Below are 14,308 nucleotides of genomic sequence, written 5' to 3'. Positions count from 1 at the left end.
AATACACTTCTCATTTTAGAATAGTTTCAGAATTTCCCAGTTACCCGATGCACTGTAGTATCTCATTCATTCCCTTGAGTGAGGATTCTATTATTATTCTCCTTTCATAGATGTGGCATCTGAGGCTCAGGGAGGTCATCCCTTGCCTAAGTTCCCACAGCCAGGACCAAGGAAATGGGGCTTAGGAGGTGTGGCTTCCAATGGAGGCCCAGGGCTGGAAGGATGGAAGCCCAGCCCCCACAGTGCTGCCTCCCTCCCAGGGCACCCAGAACCAAAGCAGGCTCTTTTAGCCTATGGATGCCCTGAGGAAAGGGACTCTGCTTTGTTTGGCTTTTATCCCAGGAGGTGTTTGTCTGGGTTCTGTAGTGGCTAAGAGCTGAACTCTGGGTTTGGATTTTGGCTCAATCCTTGATTAATAGCTTATTGGGTTGGAGGTGGAGGAGACTTGCTACCTCGCTGTGGAGCGCCCCAGGATGTTGCTGACTGTCTGGCATGTGATAGGATGTTGGGGCAAGCACTGAAAGGAACCCAGACAACATCGGTTTCCCTGTCTATGCTAAAAGAACCCCAATTTTGCTCAGAGCAGCAATGAACCAATCCTCCAACAATGGGTCATGGACAGTTTCAATTAAGATCAATCTGTTGCCCATCTTCCCATCCTCCTTTGCTGCTAGTGTTGATCTTCTAGCCCCTTTTGATCAATGAGCCTTGGCAGAAATTGGTTTGGGCTGTGTGTGTGTGTGTGTGTGTGTTTAAATGCTCTAAGGAACTCCTTTCCTGATAAAAAAGACAGACCAGCTTCTGCGGCACCAGCCCCCCTTCCTCACACCTTAAACCCAGTCGTGATGCTTCATGACTTCCATGGTCATTTTGCAATAGAAATGTCCATCCAGCATAAGAACAAAAGCAACACAGTAAGAATAGGGGAAGGGGACAGAAACCCCTGGCCTCCGATGGATGCTGCCAACATCCTACTACCTGACACAAGCATAAAACTTAGTTAATGAAACCAGCTCCATAAATTGTGAAATGCAAGTGATGGTGTCTAGATGCTCTGCAACTGTATAAACAGAGAAAATAGTTCATCAAAGTGGAACCAAAAGGGCAGTTGGGTGGCTCAGTCAGTTAAGCATCTGTCTTAGACTCAGGTCATGATCCCGGGGTCCTGGGATCGAGCCCCGAATTGGGCTCCCTGCTCAGCAGGGAGTCTGCTTCTCCCTTTACCCCTCCCCACTGCTAATGATATAGCTCTCTCTCTTTTTCTCTCACCCTCTCTCTCAAATAAATAAATAAATAAAATCTTTAAAAAAAAAAAAAGTGCAGCCTGAGACCAAAGATAAGATATGGATGCCACTTTCTAGAAAGTTCTACCAACTTCTCAGATCTTATGCCTTTCCTACCTCCCATTCCAAATTTCTCACCTTCCCTTCTCCTCCTCCTCCTTCTCCTCTCTCTCCCCCCTTGTTATGACTCTGTCCAAGATTTCCTAGTCCTTTGCACTAAAAGACAGACTAAGATAGAAAAACTGGTTTCAATATGAATTTCATGGCTTCAATATTTCAGAGACCTATATTTGCACCAAATTAAGAAACAACCATTCTGGAAGCTTGCCATTTCTACCGCTTGCAATATTGTTGCCTGACACAGTGTAGACAGGCGCTCAAGCATTTGTTGAAGGAAGGGCAGTCAACCAACAGAGAAGCTTCTCCAAGGAGTGGTCAGTGTGCCTGGCCTGCTAGATTGCTTTGAACCACCAGATGGCAGCCTCAGCAAGGCGTACTCAAAGCCCTCCGGCATCCTAAAGGTAACAGTCACCCTTCATTTGCTCACAAGGTGTATTTTCTTTGAACAAAATCATCTGATGAAAGGCATTCTTTTTTTATTTTTAAGATTTTGATTATTTGAGAGAGAGATAATGAGAGACAGAGGGAGCACAAGCAGGTGGAGGGGCAGAGAGAGAAGCAGACTACCCACTAAGCAGGGAGCCCAATGTAGGACTCGATCCCAGGACTCCGGGATCACGACGTGAGTCGAAGGCAGATGCGCAACCGACTGATACAACAGAATTCGATACCAAAAATGAGCAGGCTGCCCTTCGTCCTGGCCAGAGAAAGAGAAACCAGCATCATTGTTACCTCATCCTTGGCCACGACAAAAATCCAAGCCAAGAGTGTGACTGATGGCAAACGGGGCTGCCTTGGACCCAGCGTCTCCCTCAACCACAGTACCAGGCCAAGCCACAAAAGATTTTTTTTTAATCATAATTGCACTGATGTTCTCTCACAGGGGCTGAGTGGGAGGCATATTACGAGGCACTGCACCCAGGGAAACTTCTTTCAAATCCTCTGTACCCACTGCTGTCCCAAGCCTTTTATATGCCTTCTGCTAAAATGTATTCCTCCTTTATGTGAAATTCAAATTTAACTGAGCGTTTTATCTACCAACCTTACCTCCTTATATAAAAGCAATGTGTACCTTTTCATTTCCCAGTCCCCCAACCTGCCACAACTTCCTTGGTTCTCAATCTTTCTAGAAGACTGGAGTAGTGGGAAGGGTAGAGTGGAGTCCTCCAGGTTGTTCTCAGATGTGATCTATTTATTTCCCTTGTAACATTTTTGCTTTAAAAAAAAAAAAAGATTTTATTTACTTACTTGAGCGAGAGAGAGTGCATGAGCTGGGGAAAAGGCAGAGGGAGATGGAGAAATGGAGCAGGGAGCCAAATGCAGGGCTCGATCCCAGGACTCCAGGATCACGACCAGAGCCAAAGGCAGAACTGAGCCAAAGGCAGATGCTTAACTGAGCCACCCAGGCACCCGTTTTTGCTTTAGTGCATGTGAAATAGAGGCGTGTATGAAATGTCCTGTGCAGATGGTAACAATTCAAACACCATCCTGGGCTAGTAAGCAAACTAATAACCTTGCTCAAGCCCTGGGAGGTCCACGCCCTTGAAACATCACTGTCTACACTTTGGAGGCTAGCCTTCCACACCATCCCCTCTACTCATAAAAACACAGGAGAGGGGTTTTGTTTGCCTTAAAAGAAATCATTATGCACCTTGCGCCCCCTCACCATCACCACTTGATATGTATTTATCTGCATTTCCATCTCCAACCCTATATTTATATCTCTATCCCTGTATCTATGTATATCTATCTCCATATAGCTCTCTCTCTATTTATACCTGTGTCTCTTTCTAGGCGGAGAGGGAGAGAGGACATATCTATTCCAGACATCTCACCAGGTCATTACACAAAGCTCCGGCTCATTTTTTTTTTTTCTCTAAAGCTGAATAGCCCATCAAAATTTATTCCATTTATCCCACAGAAATACAAGGCACTGAGGTAAGGATTTTTGTACAAGGTTGTTTACCCCAGCAGTCTGTTGTAACAAGAAGCTGAAAGGAATATAGGACAATCTGTAGGGAACCATTGTGCTTATTTATCTTGAAAGGCTTTACCACTGGCTCTGGAATCCCTCTTTTCTTAGCAGTCAAGTGCTAACCAAGGGTGCTCGAGGATCCCACCCGGAGGGAGACTTTTTCTACCTGCACATCTTTACAATGGATATTTAAAGCCTCACTCTGCCTCCCCAGTTCCACCCCTCTCCCTCCTACGGTCCCTCCTTCCTGACTTTCAACTACTTTCTCCTGGAGAATTCTCTGAGAGGTTTATATAATTAAGATGATTTCACCAGGGGCGCCCAGCCGGCTCAGTCAGTGGAGCATGCAACTCTTGGCCTCAGGGCTGCAAGTTCAAGCCCCACAGTGGGTGTGGAGCTTACGTAAATAAATAAATCAAAATGAAATGATTTCACCAAATTACATTGAAAGAGCTGGACTTTTATTCCAATAGCCTAGCCTAGCCAAGCAATTGCATGTCTCTTTAGGAAGACTCTGCTACGTTTTGGCCTAGACCCCCAACATTTTCCAAAAGGAGGGACCCTTTCAGATGTCAGGCACTCCACATGTTGGTTGTAATGAAAATCGAGGCCCTCTTCTCTTAGTAATGGTTCCCCAGTTTTCTTTTGGGAAACCAGCAAAAGAGGGCTCTCCATCAGTCCATGTGCCCGAATGGAGGATCTCACGTTAGGGTGCTATGAGCCCCTGACCATAGTCTGGCCAATCAGATTCCATCATGTGCCGGAGATCGTCACGTGAACCACTCTGGGCCAATAGGAAACTGGCCTGCTCTGCGGGAGTTGTCAAGCTGCTAGGCATGTGTGCCTCCACCTGCCAAAGCCACGTTGTCGCTGCAGGGGATGAGTCTTAAATGAAAATAAGATCGAGGGATGCCTGGTGGCTCAGTCCACAGCGCATGGGACTCCTGATCCTGGGGTTGTAAGTTTGAGCCCCATGTTGGGCGTAGCGATTACTTAAAAATAAAATCTTGAAGAGAGGCGGGGAGGGGAGGGAACCAAAGCCCAGTAACGGCAAAACACAGATTCCTGTGGTGTTGGGCTTCTGGCATCCAACTGGGTCAAAATTCAGACCTACTACTACCTTTTGCTTTGCAGCCACATAAACCAAATCATGAAGCCAATCTGAGCTGAGTTTCTGTTTCTTGAAACTGAGAGGTAGATGCTGTGATTACTCATCAGATGCTAAATGTTTGCCTGTGTTCCCAGGGCACAAGCAGGCTTGCTTTGGGGGACACGATTTCTTGTTTCCTGCTAATTCTGCCTATCCCCTCGATGTGCAGAAACTCCAATGTTTATGTGAAACAGCCCTCCTACACTTTCAATTCAATGGCTCTTCCTGCTCACTAGAAGGAGCCCTGAAGCAGATGCTCCTCCCCAACCCAGTGAGCCTTTTCCTTTCTCCTGTTCTTTGGAGGAGACTTTCTGTCTCCTGTTTCATTTAGAAGAGGGACAGAATAGGAAGTGCCTGATGGTCAAGAGCAAGGGTTCTAGGGAAGCAGACCAGGTTCTACCACTTAACAGCCCTGGAACCCTGGCCAGTTGCCTCGGCTTCCTATCTGTAAAATGGGGCTGGTAATTACTCCTCTGTCTGGTTGAATGAATGAACGAATGAATGAAATTAACAGAGAAGTCCATTATAGGATCATCGCCGCTCACCATCCCTGAGGACTGAGGGTTCCACCTCTCCGGCTCACTGAGCAGTATCTAAGTGAGGATGGTGGGTGCCTTGTGCTTGGAAGAGCCCATGCTTGGCTTAATACTCTACAGCCACCATCCTGACAGTTTTAATAATTTTTAACAAAGGCCCCTGTGTTTTCATTTTGTCCTGCAAATGATATGCCCATTTCTGGCTATAGGTATCTCTCACAGTCTATCCAAAGTCATGTCCTATGAAAAAGCATCGAGGGCCTAGAAGAGGGGTCTCCTTTGGGGCAGAAACTGGTGGGAGGAAAGCTGCCCAGAACCAGATCCATAAGCCTCTAAGTCAGCGTGGGCCCTGGGCTTGCAAAGGCAAGGAATTACTGCTGACTTGACCTTCAGTCTGCAGGCGGGGTGTGGCGGCGGAGGGGGGCGGGAGGAGCGCGGGGTGGGGGGTGATGCAGGAGACAAGTTCCGGTGCCAGTGCTAGTGCCAGACTCCATGGACCCCTCTCTCTTCCTCCCTGCCTCCTTTCTTTCTTCCTTTTGCCTCTTTCTCCCTGCTGTCTGCCTATTCTTAAGTTATCCTTCACCTTTCTTCCCCTCTGTGTTCTCAGATCTCTCTTTTTTTTCTCTTTAAAGTCAACAAATATTTTAATCCCTACTCTGTGCTGGGCATTGAGCGAAGGACAATCCCCTGGGGGGGCTCTGTCCTCATCACCTTTAATTTCTTTACCTTTGTTTCTGTTCTGTTTTTTATTTTTTCTTGGTCTTCCTTTCCTCTGTCTTCTCTTTCTCTCTATCCTCCGGTTCTGTCTCTCTTTGTCTTTGTCTTTATGTTTCTCTCCGCACCTTTTTCTGTGTTTCTCGGTCTCCTTTCTTACTGCCTCTCCTCCCAGTTTCTGTGTCTCTGTTTCCCTCTGTCTCTATCTCTCTGTCTCTCTCCCAGTCTCTGCATCCTGCCCCCACCGGAGCACCCCCGCACCAGTTTCCTCTCGCAGGCACCCAGTTGACAGGCTGCTCACGTTGTAGGTTGCCTTGAAACCTACCATGCACATTCTCGTGGCTGGATTTTTCTGCGTCCACCTCTGTTAAAAAATCTTTTGACCTTTGAGATTCCAACAAAAAGAGCAGAAGTACACTCTCAGGGAAAAGCAGCACCTCCAAAGAAAGCCTCATTCCTAAGCTTTGTGCTTTTAAAAGACACATGGCCCCGTGGGTGTGCGCAGGCCTCTGAGGTCCTCCAATTGCTCCCCCACCACCATAAGGGGGTAGTGGGGAGCTAGTGCTGGTGACAATTTTGTTTTCCGGAGTCTGTCAACATGAGCAGCAGATGTGCCCAGCAATTGCCTACTAATCCTGCTGAGCTATTTGCCACAAATCCCTCTTTTGTCACAATTAAGCCCAGAGTTTAAGAGAGTGAGGAGACAAGGGGTGGGAGAGCAGGGGAAGGTTGTGAAAAGAGCCTGGGGAGGTGCTAAGAACACAGCAGAAGAGCCAGACTGTCCCCTGAATCAAGGCTGGCTGCCTAAGTAAGGGCTGGATGACCTTGGGCAGGAGACCCTTAACAAGCCTGGAGCCCTCACATTGTGCTTGGTGTTGCGATGACCTCTGCAGGGATGATCTCACTTAATCCTCCCAGCAACCCTGAAAATAACAAACCACTATTGATAAGGAAGCTGAAGCCCAGAAAGGCTGGCTAACCGGTCCAATGTCACACAGCTACATGGTCACCCTTCAGATAGATTCCTGAGCCTGGAGGTCTTTATGGGATGGTGGTTCCGGTGACCTCCCTCAGGGTACACTGACCACCACCTTAGTCCCCAAGGGAATGTGTCATCCATCACATACCAGCCTCTGGGAACTGAGTAGGTTCTTATTCTGCTGTCCTCTTCTGTGGAATGGAGTCTGCAGTCCCCACAAAGTCAGGGAAGAAGAAGACCCCAGTTGTCAGGAAAGACACTCGCGAATGAGTATGCGAATAGAGACCATTTTCAGCAAGGCTTTGGGGAGGCTTGGTCTGTTGCAGAAGCATCCAGAACTCCAGCCAGCAGCCTCCCAGTGACTGTTTCTTGGCCACTAGAGGAGAAGCAACCATGCGTGGAGAGTCAGCAACCCTCCTCCAGAACCCGGCCAACCCCTTAGGCTCTTCTCCAGGGAGGGCAAGATGGCAACAATCTAGGCATTTTTTTTCTTTTCACACTTGAACATGTCTGAAATCAGGATGTATCTTACAAATGGTGCCCTTTCGCAATTACTTGGCAGCACAGTCTTTAGCGTGCATAAAAGAACAGGGAGTCCTACAATTAAAGAGGCAGCCTTCTATTCCCTGAACTACTGCAGCTTAGGGGCTGGTTCTCATTGGCCCCACCTGGATCACGTGCCTCTCCCTGGCCAATCACTGCAAACCTGGTCGTAGAGTCAGGTGTCTCTCAGGTGTGACAGATTGCACTCAGCACTCAGCACCTAACCAGGTGGACCAATAGAGTGAGGGACATTTCTGAGAGAAAAATCAGAGTATTGCCACCAGAAGAGAGGTCTGTGGGTTCTGGGCAGGCAGAAACCATTGCTGCCTGCTCCACTCAGGGTCATTCTGAGATTTGGTGAGAGTATTTACATGAAACCAGGGGCCCCTAGTAAGCGCCCATACTCTAGTGTCCTGCTATTACTAAAGATGCTAAGTTGGGGCGCCTGGGTAGCTCAGTCATTAAGTGTCTGCCTTCAGCTCAGGGCATGATCTCAGGGTTCTGGGATCGAGTCCCCCATCTGGCTTCTCGCTCTGTGGGAGCCTGCTTCTGTCTCTCCCTCTGCCTGCCCCTCCCCTTGCTTGTGTGTGTGCTCTCTCTCTATGACAAATAAATAAACAAAATCTAAAATAATAATAATAAAGATGCTAAGTAGACACGTTTCACATACTCTATTCAAGCCTCTAGATAGAACTTCAGTTCACAGAAAATTCCAAAGACAGAAAAACAAGTTCAGTGATATCACCAGGAACTATTCAGATGAATCAAAGACATTGACTCTAAACTGATAACAGACAGGCATTCTGTGTTCTTTTTCCCTTTTTTCATCTTTTGAATGTATTTGAAATTTTTCCCAATTAAAAAAAAATGGTGGGAATAAGCACATGAAAAAGACACTTAATGAGCGACTACTTCACTCCTGCGAGGATAGACAGAGTTTAAAAGCCCAGAAAATCGTAAGTGTTGGCGAGGATGTGGGGAAACCAGAACCCTCATAAAACCGATGAGGGAACAACTGGGCAATTCTTTAAAGCGAAATAGTGAATCTTCATAGGCTATAGTAAATCCCCCTTAGGTATACACCCAAATGAATTGGAATCAGGAGCTTAAACAGATCCTTGTATGTGGCTGTTCATAGCAGCACTATTTACAATAGCCAAAAGGTGGAAACAACCCAAATGTCTATCGATAGATAAATGGCTAAATAAACTGTGTTATATCCATACCGTGGACTATTACTCAGCCATGAAAGAGAATGAAGTCCTGACACAGGCCAAAAAGTGAATAAACCTAGAAAACATGATCCCAAGTGAAAGAAGCCGGACACAAAAGGTACCATATTAGATTATTCCGTTTATGGAAATATCCAGAATAGGCAAATCCATGGAGACAGGAAGCAGACTGGCAGTTTCCAGGGGCTAAGGGAGGGGGAAGAAGAATAATTGCTTCATGAGTGTGGGCTTTTCTTTAGGACTGATGAGAATGGTTTGGATTTGGATAGAGATGGGGTCATGCAACACAGCGAATGCATTAAGTGCCGTGGAATCACTCACTTCAAAATGGTTAATTTCAGGGGCGCCTGCATGGCTCAGTCAGTTAAGCATCTGACTCATGTTCTCAGCTCATGTCTTGAGCTCAGGGTCATGAGTTCAAGTCCCATGTTGGACTCCACACTAGGCACGGAACCTACTTAAGAAAAAATGTTTTTAATGAAATAAAGTGGTTAATTTTATGTTAGTATGTGAATTTTATCCTGATTTTAAAAATGGTGGGAAAATAAAATGAAAATAAACATATAAAAACCCCATGCAGGAAATATCCACAGGTAAGTAGGGAAATGAGGCAGGGAAAGGGAGGCAGTCCATAAAAGGAACAGTAGACAAGGGCATAGCTTGTGTAATGGCATTCTCTTCCACCTGGGAACCCCGGGAGCCAGTGTAGACACACACCTTAGTCTGTGCATGCCAAGCAGGGAGAGAGCTGAGACAGAATTCCTCCTCAGCTCCCATCAGTCATCGGGCTAGGATTGCTCTCAGAGGGCGTGAACTCCCGGCCATGGCTGGCCTGTCACCTGTGCCAACAGATGGGGCTGTCGGGAGAAATCCCCCAGGGCAAGGGACACAGGTGTGGAGAAGTGGTAAGGGCCATGAGGACACGTGGCATCTACTGCAGATTCCGAGGCCAGAGTATATGACAAGACAAACAAAGGTCTTTCTTTTGCGGCCAAATGGCAGGTAAAATCCAGACCAAATAAACACAGGTTTCTCCATTTGCATCTGTAGGAGTAGCAAGTTCTTTTGTGGAATCTCACAGAGGATTACTTTTCTTTTTTTTTTTAAACTCGTCACCCCCAGCTCATTAGGAAGCTGGAGAAGAGGGTCCACACCGCTTTCCTCTGCCAGTCCCCCATCCCCAGTCCACCAGTAATCAGACTTTGGCAGGTGGGTCACACACCTGCTGGGAATGTCTCCCCAAATCTAGCAGAATCTCAGGGTTTGTGAAAAATGTATGCCCAGCCCTCACCCCCACACACCAGTATGTGAACTCATGAATTCTTAAAGAACTACCCCAACCTGAGATTCCGTAGCAAGACAAGCCAGGGCTCCCGGGAATGAATTCCACAAGGAAGGAAACGCCAGCCGGTGAGCACATAAACTCCCCTTGCCAGAGCAGGCTCGTCCTTGCCCTGTGATCACACGTTCACACACAGCAGCCACCGCATCTGGTGGCTTAAAAGTGGGACCGCTGAAGACAAGTGGGAATGAGTTGGCTAGGCAGGCCCAGAAGGCGGGAGGTGTGGGGTGAGGGGCGGCGCGTGAAAATGATTTCATCTGCCCAGTTCTACTTCCCTTTCTCTAGAAGGTGAAGTTGACCAGGTCAGAGAGAACCTCAGCAGGCGGGGTAATTTTGTCCTTGACTTCCACCCATAGACTGACACGTGCTCCCCACGGTAGCTGGTAGGCACCGAGCCTGTCACCGCCTCTTCAAAACACTGCTGGTTTCCATGGAAACACAAAAGCAGTTACTGAGAGAGCCGCTGGAAATTTCAAGTCAAGATGTCCAAAACTCTCCCTGCAGTATATTTTTCTGAGACCTGATCTGAAAGAGAAACAATAGCACAACTTTGCAAAGAAGACAAAGGAAGAGCCGTGACTGTGAAAACGGCTTGACACCATATGCGGATCCCCAAAGACTGTCTAGAATCTGTCCATTTAAAAATAAGCTCAAGGCAGATATGGGGGAAAGCGTATGCATGGCCCCAAAGGATCCTGACTTCAGACCCGATTTTGTTGCGGTCACGAGCCTACTTGGGGTTTACAGTTTCAATCTTGACAGGACAATACAGCAATAGGACTCTTAAGACACTTGCTAAATGAACCCAGAATCTCTTGCATGCCGATCTGCCTCCTACTCTCAGAGCTAAAAAAGAGCTTCTCAGCTCGGATGATTATATATCTATTTTTTTCAATCTACTCTGTGAGGCGGTAATGCGGAACAAAAGATAATGTCTTCCTTTAACAGCTGTGAGATTGGCGTGCCATAAGACGAAATTTTCTTTTAAACTCCCGGAGAAGATACTCGATGTATTTAAAAAAACAAAAAAAAAAAGTCAAAAAATAATTTGAGAAGCTGGAATTTTTAAAAATCCCTCTATTATGATATTAAAAAAAACTTGTCAGCCACATCTTCCTATTCTGACCTTTGACTTTTGTCTGGGCCATTAGACGTGTGGCCTTATCCTCTTGGTGTTTTGTTTTGTTTTAAAGATTTTGTTTTTTTAAGTAAACTCTATACCCAACGCGGGGCTTGAACTCACAAAGTTGAAATTAATAGTCTCACAGTCTCCGGAGGTGCCGCTCTCCCCTCCCGCTTTTACTTCTGATTCAAATCATTAGTGGGAAACTTCTAGCTTCTCCACTTCACACGTTGGAGTTAACTTTTGTCCTTCCAGTTACTCAAGGTAGAAATCCAGAAGCCACTTTGACTCTTTTTTCTCCCCCAAGCCCCCTAGATCAGTCAGCTCAGGCAAATATCATAGGCGGGTGGCTTAAGCAGCAGGAATGCATTTTCTGCTGGTTCTGGAGTCTAGAGGTCTGAGATCAGGACACCAGCGTGGCTGGGTCCCGGTGAGAGCTCTCTTCATGACTTGTAGATGGATGCTTTCTTGGTCTATTCTCACGTAGCAGAGAGAAAAAGAAAGAGAGACAGCAAGCTCTCTGGTGTCTCTTCATAGAAGGGCACTAATCCTGTTGTGAGAGTCCCACCTTTGTAACCTCATTTAAATCTAATTGCCTCCCAAAGGCCCAGTGTCCAAACACTATCTTGGGGGAGCTTAAAGTTTCCACTGTATTTGGGGGGAACATAATTCAGTTGCTAGCATCCCAGGAATCATCAATCACCAAAATCTTGTTCATTTCATCTTCCAAATTCTTATTGAGCTTTTTTCTCCTCTCCATTGCCACCACCACTGTCCTAGTTGATATGCTTGTCGTCTCTTGCGAAGACTTTGCAGTAGGCTACTAGCTAACCTCTCTGCTCCTGAACTTGCCCTCTTTAAATCCACCCTACAAATATTAGCCTTGTTTTCAAAAAATGGAGGCCAGATAGCATAGCATGGAAGCCAGACATCATGATAAGGCATAAGTATAGCTGAAAAGTTCAAGGGGGTGGATTGTATCAGTCACAATCGATGCTCTACCTCTTGGAAAGCCCAGCCAACACTGCCACAGCCAAAGCCTCCAATGCCTCAGTGCTGGCTTCCTTGACTCTTTCAGAGTGAGGTTGGGGTCAGGCACAATCTCCATCCAACTTGGCATGGCAGGATCTCTGGCAGCTGTAGCCCTCAGGTCCACAACCATAACAGACTCTTGCAGACTCCACTCCTCCCATCACATTTAAACTTGGATAAAGCCCTGCTTCACAGGGCCTGGTATCTGGCCTCCCCAGCAGCTTCCCAAAAGGGCCGGGTGAGTGTGCAGACCTGCCCCATGGGGTCAGCTTGGGCCAACGAGTATCAAGAGCCTCTCTCTCTCTCTCTCTCTCTCTTTCTCTTCAGTGAATGGGGCTGAGGCTCAGTGTTTCTCTGTAGCCTGTCCAGAGATATTCCATGTGACCAAGCAACTGGCTGTGCCTCTCCATGGTCCCCTAACATTCATTCCTTTTGCTTCCTTCTTGGGCTTATCCCCATCCTCTAATCTTTACCTGACCCCTCCCCAAATACCATTTCTTCTGCATCAACTTCCCTAGTTTCCCACAATCCCTGCCCCACCAACAGGTCTGAGCCAGACACCCCTTCTCTGTCCTTCTACAGAAATCTGCATTGTTGAAGCCCTCGGGTTTACTCAATGACCCAGCCCCCATCACTCTCCTCTCCAGTCAAGGAACCTATTTCTGTAATCTTCAATACCTAGCACCATGCCTGGAGCACTCAATAAGGATTTGCTAAATCCGAGGCCCCATTATGGTTACTTTATGAGATATAAAATAGTGAACAAAATTTCTACAGACATAAGATGCCGAAGAAGACATTCCTGGATGCAGAGAGGCAGGAAAATGCCAATGTATAGGGGATACACTTGGCCGGGTAGTTTGGGGCTCTCTTTTGGAAGGTCTTGGCAACCAAGCTGATGAGTCTACATGTCTTTTCTGTGAGAGATTTGGGAGCTTTTGAAACCAAGAGGTTGCTTTAGAAGCTTTAACTGTGGTTGATGTATAGCTTGAATGGGGGTTGGGAGATACAGATGGGAATGGCAGGGCTCAGAATCACTAGCAGCAAAGACAGTGGGAAAGAGAGGCTGTGGGACAGATAGGCGAGGCAGAGTCTATTGGATAGGCAAAGAACTCAGGAGTGGAAGGAATCAAAGTTGGCTTCTAGTAATCAGAACAGGAGCTCTGGGAGAAGGCTGGGAACAGAAACTGGAAGGCAGGAAGAGTTTTTGGTATGGGGCTGGGGAGTCAAAAGCCTTTTTATAAAGATAAGACTCCTTCCTGCCACACACACACACACACACACACACACACACTCCACCACCAGCAATACCCAAGAGCCAGGTGTGGTGGTTCTAATTTTCATTTTTCACCACTGTTCTCTCATCAGGGATGAGCACAGGCATTACATAACATTTCCACAAATTCAGAGGACAAGAACCATCTGTCTGGCCAACTGATGATTTAAATGTGAGGTGAGTGGAAATGTCAGACCCCTGACTCCTTCACTTTCCCTGAAAAGTCCACCTAAATTAAACATTCATACTGAGGGCAGATACTTCTTGAGACTCAATGAATGTATTTGTGGGACAGGAAAGCAAGCCAAAAAGGAGGGACGAGAAAGGGGGGAAGTTATGTGACAATAAGAAAATTCCTCTTTCCTTACACCAACTCACTGTGCTTCTGAAAAAGAGGAAACTTGGAGGCTACCTATGGAACAAGCCGTTACTATTATTGCCATCATTGTTATGTTCACATTCCAAACGTGGTTTCAGTGCCCCGCTGTGGCTATGAATTGGTCCGTGGTTTAAAAGCATTCGTGGAACATCTCTTGGATAAGCTGGCAGTAAGGAAAGATGGGAGGTCCAAGTTGCAATCCCTGTCTCCCAAGGTCACTCTCTAAAATGGGCACTCTGAACACATCGCTTAGAACTAAGAAACAAGGCGTACCTCGGGGCCCAGGCAGTTAAGGGTCTGCCTTCAGCTCAGGTGCTGATCTCAGGGTCCTGGGATCCAGCTCCACGTGGGTCTCCCTGCTCAGATTGGAGCCTGCTTCTTCCTCTCTCTCTGCTACTCCCCTGTGCTGTGTGCTCTCTCTCTCGCTCTCTCTCTCTCTAAAATAAATAAATAAAATCTTTAAAAAAAAAAAATAAGACGGGGTGCCTGGGTGGCTCAGTGGGTTAAAGCCTCTGCCTTCAGCTCAGGTCATGATCCCAGGGTCCTGGGATCAAGCCCCACATTGGGCTCTCTGCTCCACGGGGAGCCTGCTTCCTCCTTTCTCTCTCTGCCTGCCTCTCTGCC

Source organism: Neovison vison, chromosome 3, assembly GCF_020171115.1.
Source record: "Neovison vison isolate M4711 chromosome 3, ASM_NN_V1, whole genome shotgun sequence".
NCBI classification, from domain to species: domain Eukaryota; kingdom Metazoa; phylum Chordata; class Mammalia; order Carnivora; family Mustelidae; genus Neogale; species Neogale vison.
This window is presented reverse-complemented; position numbering follows the sequence as displayed.